Here is a 10,668-nt window from a genome sequence, read left to right on the forward strand (position 1 = left end):
TTGTTCTTAGGCGAGCATGTGTTCACATTAAGCTCAAACTTTATTGCTCACATATCTATTAGCTATCAGCATCCAAGTCCTCCAGAGCAAACAAACCACTCCAACATTCAGCTAACATTAGCAGTGGTTGCTGGCAGCCATTTACAAAGGGAATCGAACTCCTCCAAGACCTAAGGGTTCCCAGAACCCCTTCTAGGAACAGCTCTGCTTTAGGATATCCAGGCAGAGAAACTGCATGCTTGGCCACACCTGCCAAGTACTCGCTGTTCCTGGTTTATGGGCAGGAGAGCCTTCCTGACACTGAAGCTTCAGTTATCAAACTTTACCAAATGCTCATTTGTCAAGTTAATGCATGAGGTATAGGAAAGTCACATCTACTGAGCATTTATTTCTCAGGTGTACATCTATTATCTAGTCACTACAGTGACACTGTGAAGTTAATACTGTACTCTCAAGAGAGAACTTCAGGAAGGGATAAACCTTAGCTTGGTATGGGTAACTTGCACAATTATACAGATAGCTAGTGGCAGATCCTATGCCTTTAATGATTTCCTGGGTGTCATAATTGTTACTTAAGACTCCTTTTTAAAAAATCCTATCTTCTTGCTGATTTTCTATATGATCTGAATAAAGTCTCTTTCCATCTCTGGGATATGATTTTCTCATAGTTGAATATGAGAAAATATTAAATTCAATTTTACTAATTGAATGTGTATTTTCATTGAGTATTTAAAAAATGAATAACAAATTCTAGTATGGTCAGGGAGTGTGAACTCAATTTAATTTCAGAAGACTGGTGTTGAGTGTCAATTCTTTATAAGTTGTGAGGTAAACCACTTAAATGTACTAGTTCTTAACATAATCATTTTTAATATGAAGAAGATAATACTGCTCTTATGCTTCGGGATTATTTTAAATATCAAACATAACACATGCAAAATTGCTTTCACATGCAGTGTTATGAGCTCAAGGAACAAAAACAACCAATCTATATCATTATTTTTGAATCATAAAAACCTATGAAAGTCTGTCTTTCATACAATTAGGTTCATCTTCAGACATTCCATTAACTTCAGAAATGATTTCTAGAGTTGTTATAATATTAGTTATCACACACTGAAGGCCTCCCTTGCATACATGATTTCTAATCCTCACAGTTCATTCTTTTAAACAGACATGATTGTCCACAATTAAATTTGAGAAACCAGGGCCCAGCGGTCAAGCAACTTGCCTAGGTAAATGGCAGAAGGAAGATGGGAATCCAGATAAAGCTAATTCAAACTTTATTTTATATCTTAAATTTGGTAGGAAAAATACTAAGTTGTTATTAATTCCTTGTATCTGTTTATAAATTTGCTAATTTATAAATTAGCCTGTGGGCCTCTCCAAAAGAGTTTGCACCATTTCCTAATTATTGCTGTATTTACTGATTTACTGCTGATTCTTCATTTCTGCTCCCCCCACCACTTTTCTTTGTATTTCTTTCTTTTTTAACTTGGACACAGAGCCAATGTCATATACAGGATGACATGTATCAGATCCTGCCAAAACCAACACATCCACGAGGTGGTCTGAGACTGTGTTCCCACTGAACCTTGCCCTGGTCAGCCATGGCAAGGGGCTGCTTTATGCTCCACCCAGGTCAGGCCAGCATGCAGGGCAAAGGGCATATTTCATGATAGACAGGTAGGAATCTGACTCTGCTAATAAATGCTCTACCTCCCATCCTCCCAACAAACTTCCTTCATAGCCTTTATTTTAATTTGTTGAGCCCACATCCAAGGAACGAAAAAAGGACGGAAATGCAGTGTTGATGACTGATAGAATGCCTTCACGTAGAAAGAAGCCATGGTGAGTCAGTTGCTTTGCTCCCTAGTCTCAGACCTGGGTGATTTAGATGGGAGAGAACAGAGCAGAGAGGTAAGAGGGTGGATGATCTGCAGAACCAGGTAGTGTGGGTGCCTCTCCCAATTCAGCCATGCCCCTGCCACAGCTAGATATATTTCTGAACTTCTTTGGGCCTTAGTTTTATCAGCGCAAGTGGAGAATTATAAATATTAACTGGCCCAACACAGTAGCTCACTTGTAGAAAGCACCTAATAAATACTATTAAGCTAATAGATACAGTGGTTGGGTGGGGAGGAGATGAACACTTTCTCACTTTTAACTGGAGAAGACACTGCATATCCCAGGTCATGCATTGTGACTCTGGGATGGACCAGAAGCCCCATGGCCCTTTAGAATGGTCCTGGTGTAACCCAGAGATAATTTTCTTATTTGCAAAGTGTGAAAAGACTCGGCCTGGCTCAGATGTGAGGACTCCTATGAGTGGTACATACTGTCCTGTGCGCAATTTTTGTTAATTACACTGTCCTCTCAAATTGTGGTGTGGGGATCACTCAAGTCAGAATCACCTTGGTTACAAATACATAGAGCTGGGCTCCCCCGAGATGGGCAGACCCAATACCTCTGGGATTGGGGCCAGGTAGGAAATTGCATACTTGATTCTATCTTGGTTCAGAACTCCATGGGACTAACCAAGCTGAGTCTGGATAAAAGGAGGGGCTAAGCATTCTCTGGAGAGCCTTCTGCACCCAGGGGCAATGTCCTGCCACTGACGTCCCAAGGGCAGAGTATAATCCATGCATGTCTGTTTCTCCCCAGAGTACTGTACTCCACTAAGAGTAGTTTCTCAAGCTTTTCCTTGTTCCCTAGGTTATTCTGATAAGTGCAATCAAATACTGTCTAAGGCTTGTCCTAAACTTCAATGGCTGTTAGGAGCTAGAACCCCGGGGAAGGAGAAAACACAATCCCATGTCTGGAATATTTATGGACATATATCAGTTGGCAAGGTAGGGCAGTCTTTGCTAAATTGATTAGGGGAATACATATTTTGACAAAATTGTGACTGGTAAAAACGGCCTCAATGCAATATGTAATGGTCCCTCTCATGTGGTTCATCCCATGCACACCAAGAATCCCATTCTTTCCCATCAAACAAGGAAAGAGAAGGACTAAGCCAAGATGAAATCCTTGCTGAACAGAAGTACGTGGGGTTTTTCTGGGGGTAGGGTTGATGTGGGCTTCAAAGGTCATGCACGGACTTTGCAGCAGAGGACTCTGCCCTTTGGAGGATGAGGGGCTGTGGAAGACAGAGGAAAAACATCCAGATGCATACTTGCAGGACTCTCCCAGTAGAAATCCTGAAAACAAGGACTCTCTTTGCTCTCTCCCTCCAGAAGGCTAAAGTGGCCTCAGCCACTGTGATGAAGAGAAAAGATCCTAATGTCCGAGCTTATTGCCAAATCCATTTCTAGACCCACATTACTTTGAAAAGTGTATCTTAACCTTTTTGAAGTTCATTTTTCTCATCGATGAAATAGATTATTTTTTAAATTTCACAGTTTGTTGTGAATAATCAACATAATTTATGAGCTCTGGGAAGCTGGGCTGGTCTTCCAGACCCTGCCTTGCAGGAAATTGATAGAAAAAAGAAGGGCTTCTGGGAAGATGGCGGAGTGGTAAACAGAGACAGATTAGCCTCTCTGGGATTCGGAGTCCAGACGCTGGAAAATAACAACCTGGGGAAGAAAAGAAGGAGGGAGGCGGAGTCCTGAGACCCTGGAAGGATCTGAAGGAAAAGTTGCAGTCTGAAGAGAAATTGAAGAGACAGAACATAATGTGGAAAAAGGAAGGGGGCAACTTGCACCTTCACCCCAGCTCCTGTCTAGTGCACCATGACAAAGCAGGGCAAAATCTACAAGAGACACAGTGAAAGCAGAGGTCTCCAGAAGCCTTCAGGAAAAAACTAAACAGTGCAACAGACTGGTGGATGCTGTGAGCTGCAAGAGTTGGTGAGTAACTCCAGCCTAAGCACTTGCCCTATTTCCTCTGAAGTAAGTGCTTTGACTCCATACCATGGAGTTAACCAACTGAGGCCTGAGCCTGAAACTCAGAGTGACTGTAGGTTGGCTTTATTTCAGGGCTTCCAGCTTTATACTCCCACAGGGATTGGATGAGGGTCAGCCACAGGAGACATTAGGTGGTCATGGAGCCATGGTCAGGCCAGCAAGTGACACACAGCGTTTCAAACTGAACAACCAGGGCCCCACCCCCATAGCCAGAAGCCAGGTTCAGCCTGAATTTTTATGAATTTGAAAGTCCCAGAATTGGCAGCCCTTCCCTAAGCTTACTGCCCGCATGCTGGTGACTACACCCAGCCTGGACCTGGACTCTGACTCCCTTCTTTGTCTACTAGCAAGAACAGGGACATGTCCTGAATTGGATACTGCCCTAAACTGAATCCCAGAAAGTAACCACACATTTGAAGTCACGGAGTAATTCCCTTTCTTCGTTTGTTTTTGTTCATTTGGTTGAGATTTTTTTTTGTTCTTTTTGTGTTCGTTTTTCATTTTTTGCTTTTGTTCTTTTTTCTTTCTCTCTGTCCTTCCCTCCCTCCTCCTCCTCTTTCCACTTCTCCTTCTTCTTCTTCTTCTCCTCCTCCTCCTCTTCTTCCTCCTCCTCCTTCTTCCTCTTCCTCCTTCTTCCTCTCTCTCTCCCTCCCTCCCTCTCTCTCTCTGTCTTTCTCTCTCTCCCAGTTTCCTGAGGCTTGGGGCTTAGTTACCTTCCTATGTTCCCTGTCTTGCTTCTAATCTCTTTTTCAAATTCTTCTTCCTTTTAATGTTTCTCCTCTTAAGCATTCTCTGTTATTTTAGCTCTCTACATAATTTCTTTCTTTCTTTTTCTTTTTTCACCTTCTCTTTCTTGCCAGTTATTTTGTCTTACCTTTATCTAATTCTATATTCTTCTTCTCCCTAACTAGATCTGTTGTATCACTTTTCTCTCCTTGTTCTTTTATCATAGGGTTTAAGGTTTCAAGTTTTTTTCCCTCTACTCCCAAACCCAAATATTTAATAGTATAACTATAAAGCTTTGTTAATCTTTTAATACTTAACTCTGTAAAATTACCTTGAATTTTTGTTTTGTACTATTAGCAAAGATATAGTTGTCTTATTTAGTATGTATTAGCTAGAAGTCAATACCTGGATTGCCTTAATGTTTACATCATAACTCCCTGCTTTTTCTCTAGGATTGAGGGTGATACACAATTTATTTTTATGGTATGTTAATATGTAATTTGTCTTGGGCACAATTATTGCAGCCAATTCCCTTGATATTAACAGGATCACATTCTTGTTGCTGTCTCTCTGTAGGCCAGCATTCAGATTACTTTTGTGGTATTAACAATACTATAGTACATTCCCAGAGAACTTCAACCCCGAACTAAGTACACTGCATCCTCATTTCTAAAAATGACAAGGTGGTAGGATTGTGGGACTGTGGCAAAGGATTATAGTTAACCACACCCAAAGTACCTCACTGAAAAGTAACTAAAAAGATCTCTATACTGTTAACAATGTCCTTAGACCACAAGTATCCACAACCTCAGCACAAAATAAAACAAGCACAAACAAAAACCAATGGACATATGAGAAGAAAAAACAAGAAAATGCCTCCCAGAACTCCCAACTCCACGAAACCAATCCAGGGAGTAGTGGAGGGCAGAATAGCATAAGCTACACATCTAAACTAATTGAAAGGATAGCAGAGGAGGTTAGAATTCAGTTCACAGAACTACTCAATGGGATTAGAGAAAATGTAACTAAATAGTGGAAGTAACAACTGAAAAGATGCTAGAGCTTTCGGAAGACATTACTACAAAGATAGATAAGCTAAACAAAACAATACAAAAGATAAATGATCGGTTTACCAATGAATTAGACTCCATGAAAGGGTTTTAATTAGCTGGATATGATGGTACACATATCTAATCTCAGAATTTGGGAGGCTGAGGCAAGAGAATTGCCTCAAGTTTGAGGCCAGGCTGGGTTACATAGTGAGTTCAAGGCCAGCCTGGACTACATAGTGAGACCCTGTTGAGGTGGCGGTGGGGGAGGCGGGAGACAGAGACAGAGAAAGAGAGAGAGAGAGAGAGAGAGAGAAAGAGAGAGAGAGAGAGCGCAAAAAAGTTTCAATCAGAAATACAAGAGATTAAAAATCATATTGAAAGCATAGGCAATAGAACTGGTCAATGTGAGGACAGAATCTCAGGTCTAGATGACAATGATACCTTCAAAAAGCAACTACTCAAAGACACTTCAAAATCAATGAGAGAAAATGAAAAATGGATTCAGAAACTGGTAGATGATACACAGAAGACTAATCTAAGAATAATTGAAATAAATGAAAGATCAGAAGGTAACATAAATGGCATAAAAAATCTTTTCACAGAAATAAGGGCAGAAAACATCCCCCAAACAGGGAAAGAAACAAACATACATGGGTATATAGAACCCCAAATAGGCATGGCCAAAAGAACCTCTCCACAGCACATTATACTAAAAATTTCAGAAGTCAATCAAAAGAACAAAATTTTAAAAGCATCTAGAAGAAGGCAATGAATTACCTATAGAGGTAAATTGATAAAAATCATGCATGGCAATCTTCTTTATAAACTGTAAAGGCCAGGAAGGCTAGAAGTGAATAAAATATTCCAAGCCCTAAAAGATAACCACTTCCAACCCTAGGTTATATATTTGGCAAAACTTTCCTTTAAAATTGATGGAAAAATAAGGTATTTCCATGACAAGAAGCACTTCAAGAAAGCCATAGGACAGGGATTTAGCTCAAGGGTGCCACTGACTGCCTCGCAAAATGCAAGATCCCAAATTTGACCCCCAGTACCAAACAAATAAACAAACAAACAAAAAACAACCAATTCAAGACCGCCAAATCAGCATTACCAAAAATTGTTAAGGATATCTTAGAAAGAAACAATGAAGCTAATAAATCCAATACGTCAAAAGAATGAATATGCCCAGTAGGATGAGCAGCTAAGCAAAATGAGAAAAATGAGGAAGTGAGCAACAGGAAAATAACACAATGACAGGAATAAGTCAATATCTCTCACTAATAACTCTCAATATGAATGGACTCAATTTCCTACTCAAAAGACACAGTTTGTCACAACAGATTAAGAAATAAAACCCAACAATATGCAGTATACAAGAAACACATTTAATTAGAAAAGATACTCACAGATTAAAAATCATAGGATGGAAAACAATATTTCATGTAACAGAACCCAGAAAAAAGCAGGAGTTACTATCCTAATATCAGACAAAGAGACTTCAAGCCAAGACTAATCAGAAGAGATAAAAAAGGCTGCTAGAAAATGGTTAAGGGAATAGTCTAACAGGAAGAGTCAACAATTATGAATATAAATGCACCAAATGCTGGTGCACTCAACTTCATAAAACAAACATGAAAAAAATCAGATGAACACTGATATAATGGCAGTGGGGTATCTCAATACCTCACTATTACAAAGGGACAGTTATGGCAAAAAAAAAAATCAAAGAAATATCAGTGCTGAAGTAAACCTTTGAACAAATGGACTTAATATTTACACAATGTTCCACCCAACAGCAACAGAGTACACATTTCTCTTGGCAGCACATGGGGCTTTCTCCAAAATAGACTATATACTAGCCCATAGAACATGCTTAAGTAAATGCAAAGGAACTGAAATTATCCCATGCATACTATTGGACCATAGTCTAGTGAAACTAGAAATCAATGGCAAAAGATACAACAAAAACTATGAAAATACATGGAAATTAAGTAATACCATCTTGAATAATTAAAGGATCACAGATGAAATTAAAGAAGAAATTAGACAGTTTTTACAATCAAATAATGATACCAGTGTAATATACTGGAATGTGTGGGACACAATGAGAGCAGTCCTAAGAGGAAGTTTATGGCAGTGAATTCTCACATTAGAAAAAAAAAGAACATGCTTAAATAAATAACCTGATGATGCACCTCATAGTCTTAGAAAAACAAGAACAGTCCAATCCCAAAGCTTGTACAAGGAAGGAAATTATAAAGATCAATGCAGAAATGAATGAAATTGAGACTAAAAAATTACACAAAGAATCAATGAATCAAAGAGTTGGTTCTTTGGAAGACTAAACAAAATAGATAAACCCTCAGCCAATCCTATTTTAAAAAGGAAAGAAGAAACTCAAGTCCATACAATTAGAAATAAAAAAGGTACAATCATAATGAATTCTGCCAAAATCTAAAAGATTATTGGTAATTGCTTTCAGAACTTGTACTCTAATAAAATGGAAAACTCAGAAGAAATGGATAAATTACTAGATACATATGAACTTCCAAAGCTGAACTAAGAAGATATAAAAATCTTAAATGAGCCAATGTCAGTCAAGAAATTTAAGAATAAAAACACTGCCAATCAAGGAAAGTCCTGGTCCTGATGGATTCACTGCTGAATCCTACAAATATCAGGGAAGTTCTAATGCTCCTCAATACTCCTCAAACTCTTTAATAAAATCAAAAGGGAAGCAGTACTCCTAAAGCCATTCCTGGAAGCAATCATTACCTTGATTCCCAAACCAGAAAAGGACCCAACCAAAAAATAAAAGTACAGATCAATCTCTTTAGTGAACACAGATGCAAAATCCTCATTAAGATACTAGCAAACACAATGAGACAGATCATCAAAAAGATCATACATTATGACCAGAAAAGATTAATCCTAGGGATACAGGGATGGTTTAACATATGCAAATAAATGTAATGGTACCTCAGTTCATGAATTTAATTCTTTCCATGATTCTGGGTACAAACCAAACTGGACAAGAACCAAATCAAATTCAATGGTTAGGTTCAATGTTGACCTTATGGAGAAATGTAATTTGGTTCTCATCCAATGTGGTTTGCAACAGAATCATGGAAAGAATTAAGTTTTTCAACTGAGGTACCACTATAAATACAATTCACCAAATAAACAGAAGGAGAGACAAAAAAGTATGGTCATTTCAATAGGTGCAGAAAAAGCAGTTGACAAAATTCAGCATTTATTCATGAGAAAAAAACCTCAAGAAAATAGGAATATAATCTATCTTAATCAGATAAAGGCCATCTATGACAAACCAATGGCCAACATCATACTTAATGCTGAGAAGCTGAAAGCTTTCCCTCTAAATTCAGGAACAAGACAAGGGTGTCTACTATCACCACTTTTGTTCGCTGTAATTCTAGCTACAGCAATTAGACAAGAAAAAGAAATAAAAGGGATATGGATAGAGAAAGAAGTTAAATTATCATTATTTACAAATGAGATGAACCTCCACATAGAAGACCCTGAAAATTCCACCAAAAAACTCCCAGATAATGAAATTTAGTGTGTATCAGGATATATAAAGTGAACACGCAAAAATCAATAGTACTCCTTTATACCAACAACAAACTCACTGAGAGCAAAATTAGAGAAACAGTATGTTCTATAATAGCATCAAGAAAAATAAAATACATAGGAATTAACCTAATCAAGGAAGTGAAAGACCTCTACAACAAAAACTATAATACTCTGAAAAAGGAAATGGAAGAGGACATCAGAAAATGGAAAGATATTTCCTGTTCCTGAATAGGCAGAACCAATATAGTTAAAATGGCCATACTTCAAAATATGTAATATAGATTTAATGTGATCCCAATAAAAATATCAATAATTTTTCTTACAGAACAAGAGAAAGCAATTCTAAAATTCATATCGAACCAGAAGAGACCTAGAGTAGAAAAGCAATTCTAGGCAGCAAGGATAAGACAGGAGACATTACAGTCCCAGACCTCAAGTTATACTACAAAATTACAGTAATAAAGAAATCATGATATTGACAAATAAAATACTTGTGGATCAATGGAACAGAATAGAAGGGAAGAAACAACTCCAGGCACACTCAGTTATGCAATCTTTGACAAAGGGTCAAATCTTTTCTTTGGAGGAATAGCCTCTTTAACAAATGATACTAGGAAAACTGGCTATCTACAGGCCAAAGGTTGAATTTAGAACCATATCTCTCACCATGCAGCAAACAAAAATAAAAATGGATCTTGTTATAGTGTTCAATATTAGAACAGAAGCAATCTACTGGAAGAAAAAAATAGATAAAATTCTCAAAGACACAGGTGTAGGCAATGATCGAATAAAAACCCAGTTGTGTAAGAAATAATACCAAGAACCAACAAATGGGATCACATCAAATTAAAAATCTTTTCCCAGCAAAGCAAAGAGCCAGCAAAATGAAGGGACAACCTATAGAATGGGAAAAAATTTTGCCAGCACTCTTCAGACAAAGGGCTAACATCTAAAATAATAAAGAACTCAAAAAGTTAGACTCCCCCAATTTAAAGACCCAATCATGAAATGGGAATCTGAAATGAACAGATACTTCTCAGATGAAGAAATATAATAGGTCAATAAATAATGGAAAAAATTCAACATCACTGGCCATTCAAGAAATACAAATTTAAACAGCATTAATATTCCATCTCACCTTAGAAAGAATGGCTGTCATTAAGAAATCAACATAACAAGTGCTGGCAAGGCTGTGGGGAGGGAGGAACCCTTCTTCATTGTTGATGGGAGTGTAAACTGATACAACCACTGTGGAAATTAGTATAGAGATTCTGTAAAAAACTAAAATTAGAAATTCCACTTGACCTAGCTATTTCCCTTTTAGGTATCTTCCCAAAAGAATTAAAAACATCATGTCACAGATATATATATATATATATATA

At 37.8% G+C, this 10,668-nt stretch overlaps 1 long non-coding RNA gene across 2 annotated transcripts in view; it reads left to right on the forward strand.

Moving 5' to 3' along the window:
- The first annotated feature begins 1,714 nt into the window (after window positions 1-1,714).
- Window positions 1,715-10,668, forward strand: part of LOC104871394 — a 14,243-nt gene continuing 5,289 nt past the window's right edge. Inside the window, exons 1-2 of one of the 2 annotated variants that reach the window (XR_002025796.1) lie at window positions 1,715-1,851; window positions 2,716-3,854. This is a non-coding gene — a long non-coding RNA (uncharacterized LOC104871394). The remainder of the gene's footprint in view (window positions 1,852-2,715; window positions 3,855-10,668) is intronic. The other variant, XR_782863.1, reaches the window with a different exon arrangement.

The sequence above is a fragment of the Fukomys damarensis genome, unplaced genomic scaffold (genome assembly GCF_012274545.1).
Source record: "Fukomys damarensis isolate Sample0158 unplaced genomic scaffold, DMR_v1.0_HiC HiC_scaffold_1, whole genome shotgun sequence".
Lineage (NCBI taxonomy): Eukaryota > Metazoa > Chordata > Mammalia > Rodentia > Bathyergidae > Fukomys > Fukomys damarensis.